Raw genomic sequence first — 15,419 nt, 5'->3', positions numbered from 1 at the left:
CCAGTTCCTGAATACTCTGTGAAGGCAACTGGACCCCAAACTTGCACTTGTCTAAAATGCTTGGAATTTGCATTCTAACAATGAAGCGTTTCACTGCGTTAGTCCAGAGAATCGAACAATCACTGTTGTTGCATTTCTGGGGCATCAGTCACCTATTAACATAAAAGGAGATGCACATTATTAGTTTCAACACATTAACAATCGCAGGCAGCACATGTAACAAGACTCTACTCAGTAGTAGTGATGTTAACTCCTCACGAGTATCTTATTTGACTTTGAAGTGCCATCTATTTTTGAAAGGCAGGCTAACAGGTGGCAGAGAAGTGGTGCTCCAATGGGTACATTTAGTGGAACAGAGGTAACATGCAGCAGGAATAATGCAATACATTTTTATTTAGAAATGTTTCTGTTACACTTCAGACTTCCCCGCCGGCATCCTTGCAGAACACAACTTCTTTACAGGCTTCTCTATGGTCCAGGTACAAGCTACCATGGCGTCTGTACAAACGTCGACGCACTCTAGGTCACCTGACACGTCTTGTACGTAGAAGACGTACAACAAGCCACGCCCCTCTTACGACTATAAAACCACCATCTTCCAAGGGGCTCGTTGCTGCTAATTAGCGTTACCAGCTACACGCGGTTTCATCCGTTTCCTCTTCGTGTCTCCCTACACGAATCCTGATCTGAACTCCTGGTTTTGATCTTTTGCCTGAATTTTGGATTGCTTCGTCTCCTCCCTTATTCTTGTCGTGATCGTCTGGCTGTTGGACTCAGAACGTTACTGGATACGGCTCTCTTCTGTGTCTTGCGGTTCTTCCCTGGTTGCCGCTCTGCACAGCAATTTGCTGTCTACATCCGAATCATCTCAACAGCTACTCAACTATGCTCATGTACTCAGGTACATATCTATTGTTTTCCATGGACATTGTCTTCTGTTGGATTCTGGGACATTGAGTGACTTTCCTGTGAGATTGCTCTTTAGTGCATATGAACGCTTTCCTGAACTGCACCAACCCGGCACTAGTGCGTCCCTCGTGCCGTTCGGGGTTACTTACCTATACTAACTTCCCTGTTTGTTATTTTCTCCTGTCGTTGTCTTCAGACTCCTGGACTCTTCTTACTCCATTTATCTTTACTCAGGTCAGTTGTTATCAATTCTATAGCTAAAGTGGGAACCAATACTGATTTAGCTCAATTCCACTCATTCGTGTTATTCTTTGTAGATTATCCCAGGGAAACGCAATTCCACTCCAATATCCATATAGGTAGTTGTCCAATCATTTTAACGATTCTAATCACTTGTATAACATCAACACTGTCTAATATCTTGGTATTCTTTTGCAGCATTGGTATTGGCGGTGTGTGTTCTCCCCGCTCTTTTAGTCAATTGACACCTCTGTCTGTTCTAACTGAAACAGCAGAGAGGTACATTGTGGAAAAGAGCCCCTCTTTGAGGAAGCCTGAGTCTTGTACTCAGGGGAGCTGGGATGGAAGGCTGAATTCAGAATTCTATACTACCAACACCTCCAAGGTTGTTTTCTCCGCATCTTCGGCCTATTCGGAGTGGTGAGTAACAGTTTTGCATCGAGAACACTAGGAAAAAACACAGGCTGGGTGAACAATCATCTTAAATGTATATTTTAATCATCAGTAACATGTATATGTTCTACCAATATATTTATTCAGAAATGACTAAATTTGCACATGGAAGCTCCCAAATTCCATACACAAATGATAAAGGCATGCGTTTGCCACTAGTCGGACGCCTGCTTGAACAGTCCATAGTCCAATCACCGATGACTTGTGTATTGGCCCAAACATGAATAATATAACCAATAGCACAATCGAGGAAACAAGGACAGAATTGCGATTTAAAGGGAAAGCGCCAATCTCTTCCCATGGTGAGAATGGCACAGGCTATGCTGCCACTACATTCAAACATTGGGGGTCATTACAAGGTTGGCGGTAGCCGTACCAGTAAATAGTGGCACGGCTGCCGCCAGAGTCATGAATTTTCCGGCACCCGCGAATGGGCAATTACCAGGGCATTACAGCCGCGGCAGATCCGGTAAACGCCCATTCCCGGGCACCGGAAAAATATTAGTCCCCGTTTCCCATTTGAGTCCCACTGGATGCAATGGGAATGGGAAGGAGGGATGCCCCGGCACCATTCATGAATTGCGCGGGTGCATCCGTCAAGGTCTGCGAGCAGGTGCTTTACCATCCGCCTGGTCAGACCTGGCGGCCAAAGGGCACCCGCTCGCAGACTTGTAGTTTGCTGGTCCAGGAAAACGGTGCTGGTAGCTTACTGGCACCGCTGTTACCGGACCGGCAAACTTGTAATGAGGCCCATTGACTTTAAACCTAGATAAGCTTGATTTGTTCTGTCAATCCTGGAGATGAGGGATGGGTTTGGATTTTGTGTCACAAACCAAAACAAAGTGTATGGGAGACTCCACAAACTCCACAATATCACCCCTTTGGCCTTCCTAATTGTTTATATAATTGCCCATTGCCAGGTACTACATTTAATTGGCCAGAGGGATCCCACTTCCGTTTCTCTGTTGAAAATACCACAGTGTAGTTTTCAGGAGGTAGTACACACTCTGTTTTACTGTTAAAGAGTGGGTGTAAATTGGTCTGTTACTTACCAGGCTCCCCTAACTAGACCCAGACCCCTTTTTTTGGATTCTGATCCTTGCACCTTAGGTTGAATCTCAGCACGCCCCTGTGCCCTCTGTGCTGTGACCAAGAACTGCTTTCATCCCGTCCCTGGTACCCAATGGGGAAGGTGCCCATCTCTACAAATATCCACAAATTGATGCCGCCATTTAGTGATTGCACAAATGATTCCCAATGATCTACTGTGGAGATTCTACTCACCCTACTCCAGGGGAATCCGCTCAACATAATCCCACAGATCCATGATCTGAAAGGTGCGAGAATTCCAAAGCCTGCATCTCTTGCAACCCATATGGCAGTGACCCTGGAATAAGATGTATGTACGTGTGAATAGTATGCATAGTCACCCCAACTGTCCACCCATTCGTCTGTCAGCCCTACATTTATTGTGTGTCTAGTGTAGGTAGTGATCACAACAGTATATGCGAGAACCTTTGAGCGCTCCAGTATGGGGGACAAACACCAGTTTGCGGTCACGCGATGAAATAATTTTTTGGGAGTGCTCTATGCTCGGAGTGGATAATCCTTAGATGACAAGCTCCCCCTAATCTGCTCTCAGGTGCGTTGTCTGTGCAGCCACCACCTTAGGCTGTGTGAGCTTATCCACATTCCAGAAGCAACGCCTCTTTCTTGTGGGATGTCAAGGCCCACAATATTTAACAATCTTGGCATAACCATATCCCTGTGTGGCACATATCAATCTCGAGTCCCCCTTGAATCCAATTTCCGTGCTCCCAGAATGTTGATCCATTTATCTGACCACAATGTACTATAATAAGAGATTGCAATAAAAAGTAGAATGCCCTGCTGTACCTCAACACGCTCCATCCTAGTTTCTACATGCGTGCTTCTGAACTCGCCGAGTGAAAACTAATTGAAAACTCCATCACTGAGGTTCTTTACCAAGAAGCAGAATGAGCCAGATTCCTGCCCTTGACCCAGTCCCCTCCCGACATAGCAAAGTCCACTGATCCATTCATGAGACACATATCTTTATCATCTTCCTCTACCACAAATGTAATGCACAGGTTTTCCCAGATCCTTGTATTGTTTCACAAGTTGGTGAACTGCTCTCAGCTGGGCGGTCAGGAACCTACAGCTGAACACTACCACAAGTTGGCAATGTAATTCTAGCAGGAGTAAAGGCTGTGCATGGCCCAGGCCCTTTGCCTCCCTGCATCATTAATATTGCATCAGCCGGCCATGATATTGTGAATGACTTTGCCTGTCAGTGCTTGGTCTATTACACCACACCTTCCTGCTGCCTTCAGCCATGCCCATCTATCTGTACTCTAGTGCCTGGCTATCATCGTCAATGCTTCCCTTTCCCAGGAGGTCTGACCAATGGACCATCCCACCATGGTAGGGCTGAACCTGCAGGAAGCCTGAGCAACTGGTTGGTGGGAGGACTCTGGGAAGCCTAGATATGGATTGCTCATTCGTTCTCTCCTCGGCCTCACAGGTGTTGTATTGTGCTGTTGCCTACCACTGCCCTCCTCCTCTGCATTGGGTATGCATGAAGAACGAGGCATACTCCTCCAGACCAGATGATCCGTGTCCACTTGCCTTTCTGACAATCCCCTGCTGGGTAGTGTTGGAAGGTTTGGGGTCTAGGTGTGGGAGTCTGTGAGATGCCATTTTGACAAGCATATAGTTTAAGAGACAGTGTATATGAAGAACCTATCATAGCATACAATAAGTGGAGACCACTAACGTTACTTGAGAAACTAAAAACCAAAGTGGGGTGACATCTGGGAAGCAAATCTCATTAATGTTGGTCTCCAATTAATGTATTCGTATGCACATTATATGGACCCTATTGAATATTCAAAGATGATCGTTGCACGAGACGTGACGGAGGCGTGCTATAAAAGGGCAAAGTGACATTCTTGGTGTGCCAACCACATAGGGAGAAGTACAGAAAAGCCAACAGCTTTTGCTTTTGGGTAGTACAATTCTTTTTCCCGGTATTGGTTGTCATGGTGCAGGTTCCGGGGCCCCTGGAGCCGTTAGGCCCATCCGAGTTCCCACCACCCAGAAGAGCTCGTCAGGCACCAAGGAAACACCCCAGAGCCTCATGGACTCATTGGCTCTTTAAATGGGCTGAACTCAGGGAACTATTTACCTGCCTATTGAGGCTGAGCCTTGGTAAAATCCAGGGAGGGTCAGAGGGACTATTTTTTTCTTGGGAAGACAGGGTGTGGCAAAGGGACTTCTTTACCTGGAACTACTTACAAGGCTATATAAGCCACACCCTGCAAGCAGAACACGCTTTGTGTTATTCTGCACTCCTGCAGCGTAACGCTCACTGTGTCTGCTCTGTCCTCAAGCTTCCACAGCCACGCCCGTCGGTGCTTCCCTCCATCGGAATAAGGAAATAGAAAAAGAGAAGAAACAGGTGTTACTTCAGCGACCAAAGACTTACCTGCAACCCGGTCCATCGGTTGCATCTCCAGCTGTTTTCCTGATCGCCGCCTCTGTGAAAGGATGTCCACGCAGGTGCCGATACTCACCCAGTATTCCGCGTTCCTCCTGGTTTCAGTGGAGCGGTTCTTCCATTCTTCATCTTGGGACCGCGCCGCGCCTGCAAAAGGAAACAGAAAAAGAAACAGCAGATTAGCCGCCCACAAAACTGAATGAACATTTATTCAGCCGCTCAGCGCCTTTCATCCGTGCTATACTCACCTGTATGCAACCAGTCCATTCTTCATCTTGGGAGCTCGCCACACCTGCAAAAGGGAACAGGAAAAGAACAGCAGGTAAGTCACGCTCAGTACTGAACGAACATTTATTTCAGTCACTCAGCGCCTTCCATCCGTGCTATACTCACCTGGAGGCAACCTTTTAGCATCCTGGGAGAGCCAAATCCTTTAATTGATTTCCACACCAAAACTGCATCTGCAAGAGAAAACAAATACATTATAACAGTGGGACAATAAGACTTTGAGCATCTATACCAACCTGCTATTGAGGTAGATAATCACCCGATAATCCCAGCATTCCGAAAACGAACAGTAACTGCACTCTGGAACAGTGAGGTAACTGCGCCCAGAAAAAGACTGTGCCTGCCACGCCCCTGCTCAAGGTTAAGCAGGACGGAGAGCCAGCCTCAATAAACTCAGAGGTGAGGAAGAGAGGAGTCGGGCATCAGGTGGTGGCGAGTAGTGGGACCAATCCAACCCACTTTTAGCTAACATCTTGTTTCGCCATTGCAGGCTAACGCTTCCTGGGGAGGTTAAAAGGGAAAAGACGCCAACATACCATTGAGGCTGCGCCAGTGCAGATACCGGTCATACGACTACCTGCTACACCCCTGTGGAGACCAGCTGAGCGTGACAGAACGCAAAGCCTTCTACAAATTTTCTCCCTGGGCGTTATGGAGACTTCAGAGACTGACCAACTGGCCCAGCTTTTGGGGGAACTCAGGGACGAGCTGCATTCTGCCCGGCAGGAGACTAATGCTTTAAGGAGGGAATTGATTGTGGCTAAAGATCGTACCGATGAGCTTGCTAAACAATTGGTATAATCCCAGGCGGGACAAACACTGCTACCTGGACTGGGATCAATGGTTCCGCCTGCACCCGGCAATCCAGTTCAAGTGGTCCTATCAGGAGCCGTACCTTTGGCACCTCCAGAACGTTTTGCAGGAGACCCAAAAAGGTATGAGGTTTTCATGAACCAGTGCCGACTTCATTTTCTATGCAGGCCAGGGGCCTTTCCAAACGACCAGTCAAGGGTAGCCTTTATATTTTCTTACCTCAGTGGCAGCACGGCAGACTGGTCACTGCCTTTAGTCAATCGGGATGATCCCATCTTGCGAGACTTCCAGGGGTTTCAAATGAACATGGAAAAGTTGTTTGACCGCCACTCTCAGGGTCAGGCATTGGATAATGAACTCTTTTCCCTGCGCCAAGGTAATCAGGATCTGTTCACGTACATTGCAATCTTTAATAGGCTGATAGTAGAAACTGATTGGCCCGACGATAAGAGAACAACTCTGTTTTACCGGGGCTTAAGAGGGGAGTTGAAAGAGGTTTTAGCTCAAGTGGTCAACCAGCCTAGTGATTGTGCCGAATACTTTGATCTGGTGGTCCAGCTTGATCATAGACTATAAAACCGTAAGGCAGATCGAGCTAGGATGGACACTCGGATGTTTGTACGCCCAAAGGAAAATGCATCCAAGACTTCCGACTTGGCCGAACCCATGCAAATTGGGGGGAGTGCGAGGGCCATTAACTAAGGCCGAAAGAGACAGAAGAAAACAACAGCATCTATGCTTGTACTGTGGCTCCGTCGGTCACTTCCTTCGAGACTGCCCTGTTAAGCCTCCTAAAAAGGCAGTTGGAGTTGCCGGCAAGGTGGAAACAGAGCCGGAATCAGAAAACTTCCTTGCCCGACAAGCGTAGAGGTCCGCTTGTCGAGTGAAAAGAAGGACTCTCAGACCTCGCACCTCGTCTTGACAATTTGACAATTTGGCCCCGCAGAACCATAAAGGAAATGTGGGGATTATCAGAACAAGGGGTGGAACAGACCAAAAAAGATTGGGCCAATGTTTGGAAGAAATATCTCAAATATCTGACATGGCTCAGGGACCCAGAGAAATCTGTTAAGATCCAGTTACTTGCACATTTTTTGTTTGTGTTTTAAGGGCGATAGCACAGTACCTGTTTGCACAAATGGGAACAGCAGCTGCACACTTTGTGTCGCTGATTTGGCTCGAGGTACATCAGCACTCCTTGATGTGTTTTAGTCTTGTAGATAGTTTGCAAATCAACAATGACCTCCAGCCTGGCGAGGGGTGTGCAGTCTCACTGCATTACACGTGCCTATCCTTATTGTTCCCTACAACATCTGACACTTTCCTGTTTTGTCCCCTGCAACCCTTAAGTCACCAGACATGGACACCTTGTTGACTTTGCCTGAACGTGGAGTAGTGAAATTGTTGACTAGAACTAAAAGATCAAATTACATATCCCCAGTAACTACAGAAGCTCTGATGAACATTCATGAGCAGCATCGGTTATTCAGCGGAACTGAGATGTTCTTTTCTTCTCTTTTGGCACCTGGCGGTTCAAGAAATTGCAAATACAAAGTGGCTTCAGGTCACCCACTACAAGTTTTTACTGTTTGTAAACATTTTCGGAGTCAACATTCCATGCAATAAAAGAACTGCGACCTGTGAGGCTCATGGCTCTGAAACACAGGTACACCCTCAACCTCCTCACAGCTATGGAGTGGGGAGTGTGCCAAAATATTGGGAGCACGTGCTGTACCTTTGACTTCCTATTGATTCAGGAAATGCGACTCTGACATAGACAATTGCTGTATTACATAATCTAAGGGGGGGTCATGCAGAAGGAAACAGAAATCACAAATGACCCTTAGATGGACTCTCTTTTCTATTAGGTGCCAATGTGAATAAGCAAAGCTGTGAAGATCCTCATGCCAATTTGTTTTTTTTTTAATTGATGATCTTTTGTACTTGTTAGAATCTCTTACGATGCTGTTCTGCTAAGATACCAACAGCAGCTGCCATGATGACTGCAACACTGTCAAAAGCTAGGAGCAAGGCTAGGATCACTGCCATTTCATATCACAGAGTCAGAGATGGATCCAGGGTTGGTTGGGCTCCAGGTTCTTCGCCATCCGTGTAATGAGGCCCAATGACTAGTCTGCTGATACAATGTCAACCTAATGTAATTGTGTGGCGTGCAACGCAGAACCTAAAAGATGGGAAGCGAAGAGCTTCATATGCGAACAGTTTGGGACAGTTGGGGAACAAAAGGGTACATAGTGAATGCATGAATCTGTATACTGCCCCATAATTGGGTTTGGTGTAGGCCACAGAAACCTGGAGTGGTGAGATAAACTCTACGAGACCTGGAATGCTGGTTGATTAAGTATGAAGGCTAGGGGAAGACGGCCAAACTGCATTCAGGTATTTGTGATAACATCAATGGTCAGTTGTGGCCAGGTAAGGGTTAACGACTTTGTGCTATTGTGGAGAGGAGATGTATTCTTCCTGAATACATTGGAGTTTTTTATTCACTGACCACGGAAGTCTGGCCACCTGGTAGGGTCGTCTTGAGGCCAGGTAATAAACCCGGTACAAGGGGTGTTTAAGGGGAGAGTTGGTCAATGATTTATGGGTGGCAATCAGATTCTCAGAAATCACTAGGATGTGGCCAGAGGCCATGCGTGCTGAAATGGTAATCATATAATAGATTAGCATGAAATAGGAGATCCCAGGGACACCAGCAAGTCTGGGTGGATATGATGGCTGCCATCAGTTCAAAGGGAACTTGTTTGTCTCTCCCCCTCCTCATATTGTGGAATTGTCTTTGTCAAGGCATGTGCATCACAGCTGGGGTTAAAGGTCCCTGACAAGATGGAACTTGTAATAAATTAGGTTTGTTGTACGTGAATATGTAACAATGTCCCTGCTGACTACAGAAAGATCCCAAAAAGGGGTTTGCTGTTAACATGATTTCATGCAAATATATGTTGAAAGTACTTGAATGTATCATATGGGAATATGTGAACTTGGGGGAATTAGATTTCTTTGTATATGTTTGAACAATCATGTTTGGAGGGATCACTTTATAATGAAATATGTGGGAGTGTGTTAAATGTTGCAAAATGTATATAATGTGTAACCTTTGTGTGGTTAGGAGAGAATCAGGTTAGTTTGACACAGTGTCATCTAGCCCATCCCAGCCGTTTGTACAATAAACTTGCATTACGGACAAACGTGCACTTACTACTTATGAGGTGGGTCTATTTTCAGCAAGGAGATCGGAGGTCCACCCACACACCCTTTCCATACACCCCATAGGCACAATGTGAATTTGAGTGTTCGGCCAAATGTCATTTGCGCTGCATCTTCGGCACGTGGCTCTTGGCTGGCCCAGGTGTCGTTGAAAGCCGATGGGAGCAGTGCAATGGTCTTCCCTGCTACAGGCTCCTGGGGGGAGTGGTGGTCAATGGCGGGTCAAATCCTTGGGCCTGTAAGTGCACAAGAGGAACTTGCAGGGAGTGCATGAGGGACTCAAACATTGCCAAAATCCCCTCATTTCCCTCATGGACCTTTTGGGGCAGGATGATTAGGGAAGTGGTGGTATGGCCTTGTTAGTGTGCACTTCTGCGGCTGCTGGCCTGGATGCACTCACGTAGCAGCCTCAACTCAGTTAGCTGCTGCTGTGCAAGAGTGGTCATTGCCCCATGCTTGTCCTCCATTGCAAGTAGTCACCCATCCATGTCTCCATGTCTTGGATGCTGGGCATGGGTAGAGAAGGGGGCTGTGCAGTGTTGCCGGGCTGAAAGACAGGGTCGGGTAGGGGTTGTGGTGGTCATCCTCCATGCTGTACCTGCCACAACGGCTTGGTGGCTGGTGTGCTCATGGTGGTATGGAGGGCGCAGGAGGTAGGGTGGAGCCACTGACCAAACGTGGTATGCTGGTGGCAGCTGGCAGTCGTCCTGGCACAGCTGGCAGTGGGGCCTTCCCAGGCCTGCCTGCACATGCTGAGATTAGCATTGAACGCCAGGCACACCGCTGTCTGAGGATGTGCCAGTTGGGGTGAGAGTAGTATGCCGGTAGTCTTCTGCGAGTCACATCTGTGGCCTTGCATTACACTCGCGCTACGATGTGTGTGTCCTGCTCTTGACATGCTGTTTCTTCAGTCTGTTTGCTCCAACGTGTGTTTCTACATGTGGGTGGCAGGAGTGCACATTGACCGTCTACCAAGATAGCTTTTTGTTGCATGTGCTGTGGGCCTATGATTCCTGTCCTGGTTTCCCTTGGCACACATGGCCGCTTGACATGTGTCCATGTGTGAGGCTGTACATTTTGGCTACGCTGCTTGTGCATGGCTATAGCTGCAGGTGTGTGTGGGAATGGGCCATTTGCTGTGACTCACACGTGTTGGACCTGTTCCCTTGCCCATTTGGTGTTTCTCTGCCTGTTAATGCATGTATTTAGACTCAACATTTGCATTTACCTGGTGTCTGTTGTACTTGCCACCATTGCCTTGGGTCCCAGCTCCTACCTCGGTCATCCCAACTTGCTCTATGCCCACCATGTGCATGATGGAGCTGCAAGTCTCCCCCCGGGGCATGTGGGGCATGTGGGTCACGGGTGCCACTGTCCCTCCTCCTGTGACAGCAGATTCCCTCCTGTGGTTGGCCAGGAGGGTTTGGACCCTCTGCCACAAGTCGTCTCACCACTTATGCAAGTCCTCTGGTGTGCGTGGGACAGTCCCCACAGCTATGACCTCATCTGCCAGTGCCTGCCAGATGTCTGTCTTGCTCCTCTGGCTGATCCTCCAGTTGCAATTCCCAAAAAGGGCCTTGGCATGCATCACGGATGTGTCCGTGAGTTCAGCAAGCTCTGGCGCAGCGAACTTCGGCTTCCTTAGCCAGACCACAGGGAACCGCGATTTGGCACTCCCAGGCGTATCTGCACTTCCGGTTCTGGTGGATGGCAGCAGGAAGTGGGGTATTTAAAGTGAAATGAGTTTTCAAAATGGCCACCGGCGAGCTTCCTGTTCCTGCGGTGATGCCATTTCCGGTGCTGGAAATAGAAGCGCCAGTGATTCCGGCAGTTTGCATGCCAGCACTGCCTTTTCTGGCACATTTCTCATTGGGCCAATAGCCTGGCTGCTTAGAAGGATACTCGCTCGCCAGCAAGTTTATGTCCAGGGCCTTCCCACACACTGCAGTGGCTTCTGCAGCGCGATACATACCGTGGTGTCATATTTCTTTTGGTCAGAGGCCACCACATCTTACTCCAACCGAGACGGCATGACAACCCAAGGAATGGAGTTCTATTTTTGGGTACATAAAGGGCAAATCGGATAGATAATTGTACAGTCCTACCTGGGATCCTTGGGCTGATTTAAAATTTGCAGATTCGTTGGTTGGCGTCCAGTTCAGGCACTCATGTCTCTTTTTTTTCTTCTGTAAAACAGTGCCTTTCCTGCAGTGTTCAGGGAAATAGGATAGCTGGTGTGTAAAATATAATTGCAACATGAAACTTACTTATACTTTGTGTGCGTGGCGTACAGTGCACACTATTCAAAATTACAGTGCACACTCTTCAAAATTACCACCATGAGAGAGAGCATCCACACATTATTATTAGAAATATACAAGCCGATTCATGGAATTATTAGCGCGGCGCAAGTGGGCAAAAACGTGCGAATCGCAGTGGAATAGAGAAAATCGCAGTGCAAGTGCGAAAATCGCACGAAAAGCAGCGCACCTCGATTCATGGAAGGCCGTGCGCGAGAAAACCATGGGATGTGCGATAAAAAAGTGCGCGGCGCACGTTGGCGCACAGGCCATCTAACGGCGTGCGCCAGGTTACAGCGAAAATCGCACAGGCCACAGCGAAAATCGCACATAGCGCGGCGCACGCAACAAAAGTAGGCGGAACACGGGGCGTAACACTCGGAATGGGGAACAACTTGCCAAAATGTGGGCGTCACGGGGGAAGCACAGGGTACAAGTGCGCGGAACGCCCACACGCTCGCCTACAACATGTATTCATGGAATAGAATAGGGCAAAAAAGCGCACGCTCAAACCAGCGCACAGGCACAAACACGACCGCCACAAGAAAGCAGGCGGTAGCGTCTCTGCGCCTGTAAGAAATGTGCGCCAAAAGGTGCGCCAACAAATAGCACCATTATACAGCCATGATGAATGCCCAATACTGTGGCCCTCCAGGACAAATGACGTGCAAAGGGGTACCCACAAACACAGACACGCGCTGACAGAAAAAAAACGTGTGCGTGTATACCGGGGTGCGCTGGAAGTCTCACACGCGAATTGGCCGGGTACGTGGATTACAGGGGTGCGCAGGAAGTACCACACGTGATTTGTCAGGGTACGTGGATTTCAGGGGTGCGCGGGAAGTTCCACACGCGATATGGACGGGTACGTGGATTTCAGGGGTGCGCGGGAAGTACCACACGCGATTTGGCCGGGTACGTGGATTTCAGGGGTGCGCGGGAAGTTCCACACGCGATTTGGCCGGGTACGTGGATTTCAGGGGTGCGCGGGAAGTTCCACACGCGATTAGTCAGTGTACGTGGATTGCAGGGGTGCGCGGGAAGTTCCACACGCGATTTGGCCGTGTACGTGGATTTCAGGGGTGCGCGGGAAGTACCACACGCGATTTGTCAGGGTACGTGGATTTCAGGGGTGCGCGGGAAGTTACACACGCGATTTGGCCGGGTACGTGGATTTCAGGGGTGCGCGGGAAGTTCAACACGCGATTTGGCCAGGTACGTGGATTTCAGGGGTGCGCGGGAAGTTACACACGCGATTTGGCCGGGTACGTGGATTTCAGGGGTGCGCGGGAAGTTCCACACGCGATTTGGCCGGGTACGTGGATTTCAGGGGTGCACGGGAAGTTCCACACGCGATTTGGCTGTGTGCTCCCAGGTATTACCTGTACACCCTCCACGGCCCCTGCAGGCAGCACACACCACAGGGGACTACCCTGCACACCTGCTCATGTCACCCACCACCCCCAACCCCCAGCCACCAGGGGCACCCTCCACCAGGCCTCCACCAGGCCCCCACCCATGTCACCCAACACCCCCACCCCCCAGCCACCAGGGGCACCCTCCACCAGGTCCCCACCCATGTCACCCACCACCCCCACCCCCCAGCCACCAGGGGCACCCTCCACCAGGCCCCCACCCATATCTCCCACCACCCCCACCCCCCAGCCACCAGGGGCACCCTCCACCAGGCCACCACCCATGTCACCCACCACCCCCACCCCCCAGCAGTGCAGGGGCATCCTCCACCAGGCCCCCACCCATGTCTCCCACCACCCCCACCCCCCAGCACTGTGGGGCACCTGCCAGCAGGCCCCCACCCATGTCTCCCACCACCCCCACCCCCCAGCCACCAGGGGCACCCTCCACCAGGCCCCCACCCATGTCACCCACCACCCCCACCCCCCAGCCACCAGGGGCACCCTCCACCAGGCCCCCACCCATGTCACACACCACCCCCACCCCTCAGCAGTGCAGGGGCATCCTCCACCAGGCCCCCACCCATGTCTCCCACCACCCCCACCCCCAGCCACCAGGGGCACCCTCCACCAGGCGCCCACCCATGTCTCCAACCACCCCCGCCCCCCAGCCACCAGGGGCACCCTCCACCAGGCCCCCACCCATTTCACCCACCACCCCCACCCCCCAGCAGTGCAGGGGCATCCTCCACCAGGCCCCCACCCATGTCTCCCACCACCCCCACCCCCCAGCAGTGCAGGGGCATCCTCCACCAGGCCCCCACCCATGACTCCCACCACCCCCACCCCCCAGCACTGTGGGGCACCTGCCAGCAGGCCCCCACCCATGTCTCCCACCACCCCCACCCCCCAGCCACCAGGGGCACCCTCCACCAGGCCCCCACCCATGTCACCCACCACCCCCACCCCCCAGCACTGTGGGGCACCCTCCACCAGGCCCTCACCCATGTCTCCCACCACCCCCACCCCCCAGCCACCAGGGGCACCCTCCACCAGGCCCCCACCCATGTCTCCCACCACCCCCACCCCCCAGCACTGTGGGGCACCTGCCAGCAGGCCCCCACCAATGTCCAACCCATGTCTCCCACCACCCCACCCCCCAGCACTGTGGGGCACCTGCCAGCATGCCCCCACCCATGTCTCCCACCACCCGCACCCCCCAGCCACCAGGGGCACCCTCCACCAGGCCCCCACCCATGTCTCCCACCACCCCCACCCCCCAGCAGTGCAGGGGCATCCTCCACCAGGCCCCCACCCATGTCTCCCACCACCCCCACCCCCCAGCAGTGCAGGGGCAGCCTCCACCAGGCACCCACACATGTCCCCCTGCCCCCAGGTCCTGACGATACTCAATCATGGCAGTAATGGGCAGCATACCCAGCACAAACACCCAGGCAAGGATTGCATCCACCCACATAGTGAATGCAATTACATGATACAACCCCAATGGCAAGTATGTAAATGAACACATGTCCATCACACACACATACACAATGGGTGCAAGTGAATGTCAAAACCCATATCATGACATGTATGAAACCAATGAGAAAATACCACAAGTAAAAGTTAAAAAAACATGTATTAAAGATGAAAAATAAGTAAACAAATCAAACATACAACAATGGGGATAACAAAATAAATGGTCCATGTCCGAGAACAAATGTAAAAATAAAAAAAACAAAGTAATCCAAAAACAAATGTTGTCCAAAGCAATATCATGTGGAAGGAAAATAATGAAAAACCATTTCCTCATGGTGAACACAATAATTAATAAAAAAAATGTTTCTTCAAAAAGCAAACTATATACACGAATATTCCAGGGTCCATGAGCCCAACGCCATAAATGAAACCTACTATTACCTAATGAAAAAAATATATACAAAAAAGTGGCCATTGTCCGAGCGGTCCAAAAAAATAAAAATGAATAAAGGAAACCTAACACTAACTAACTAAGTAACTATATACAAAGGCAGCGAGCAAGTCCTGCGGCTCACTCGGTGATGTTGCTGGCCAGGGCATCATCGAACTCCATGTCGATGTCCTGGAGGCGGGACTCTGTCCTGGCCCCGAGGTCTCGCAGGGATAACCCCATGTTCAGCTCAAACTCCCTGCGAGCTTCCTCGAGGCACTCAGCCCGCCTCAACGCCCGACGCATGGAGAACTCCGCCCTGACCATGGTGAGCCGCTCCT

General features: G+C 50.3%; 1 protein-coding gene across 1 annotated transcript in view; it reads right to left on the bottom strand.

The window, feature by feature from the left end:
- Nucleotides 1-15,419, bottom strand: part of LOC138498512 (zinc finger protein 615-like) — a 1,154,252-nt gene that overhangs the window by 1,041,679 nt on the left and 97,154 nt on the right. The gene's annotated exons all lie outside the window — the stretch shown is intronic.

The sequence above is a fragment of the Ambystoma mexicanum genome, chromosome 5q (assembly GCF_040938575.1).
Source record: "Ambystoma mexicanum isolate Mex_15411 chromosome 5q, UKY_AmexF1_1, whole genome shotgun sequence".
In the NCBI taxonomy this organism is placed as follows: Eukaryota; Metazoa; Chordata; class Amphibia; order Caudata; family Ambystomatidae; genus Ambystoma; species Ambystoma mexicanum.
This window is presented reverse-complemented; position numbering and strand designations above follow the sequence as displayed.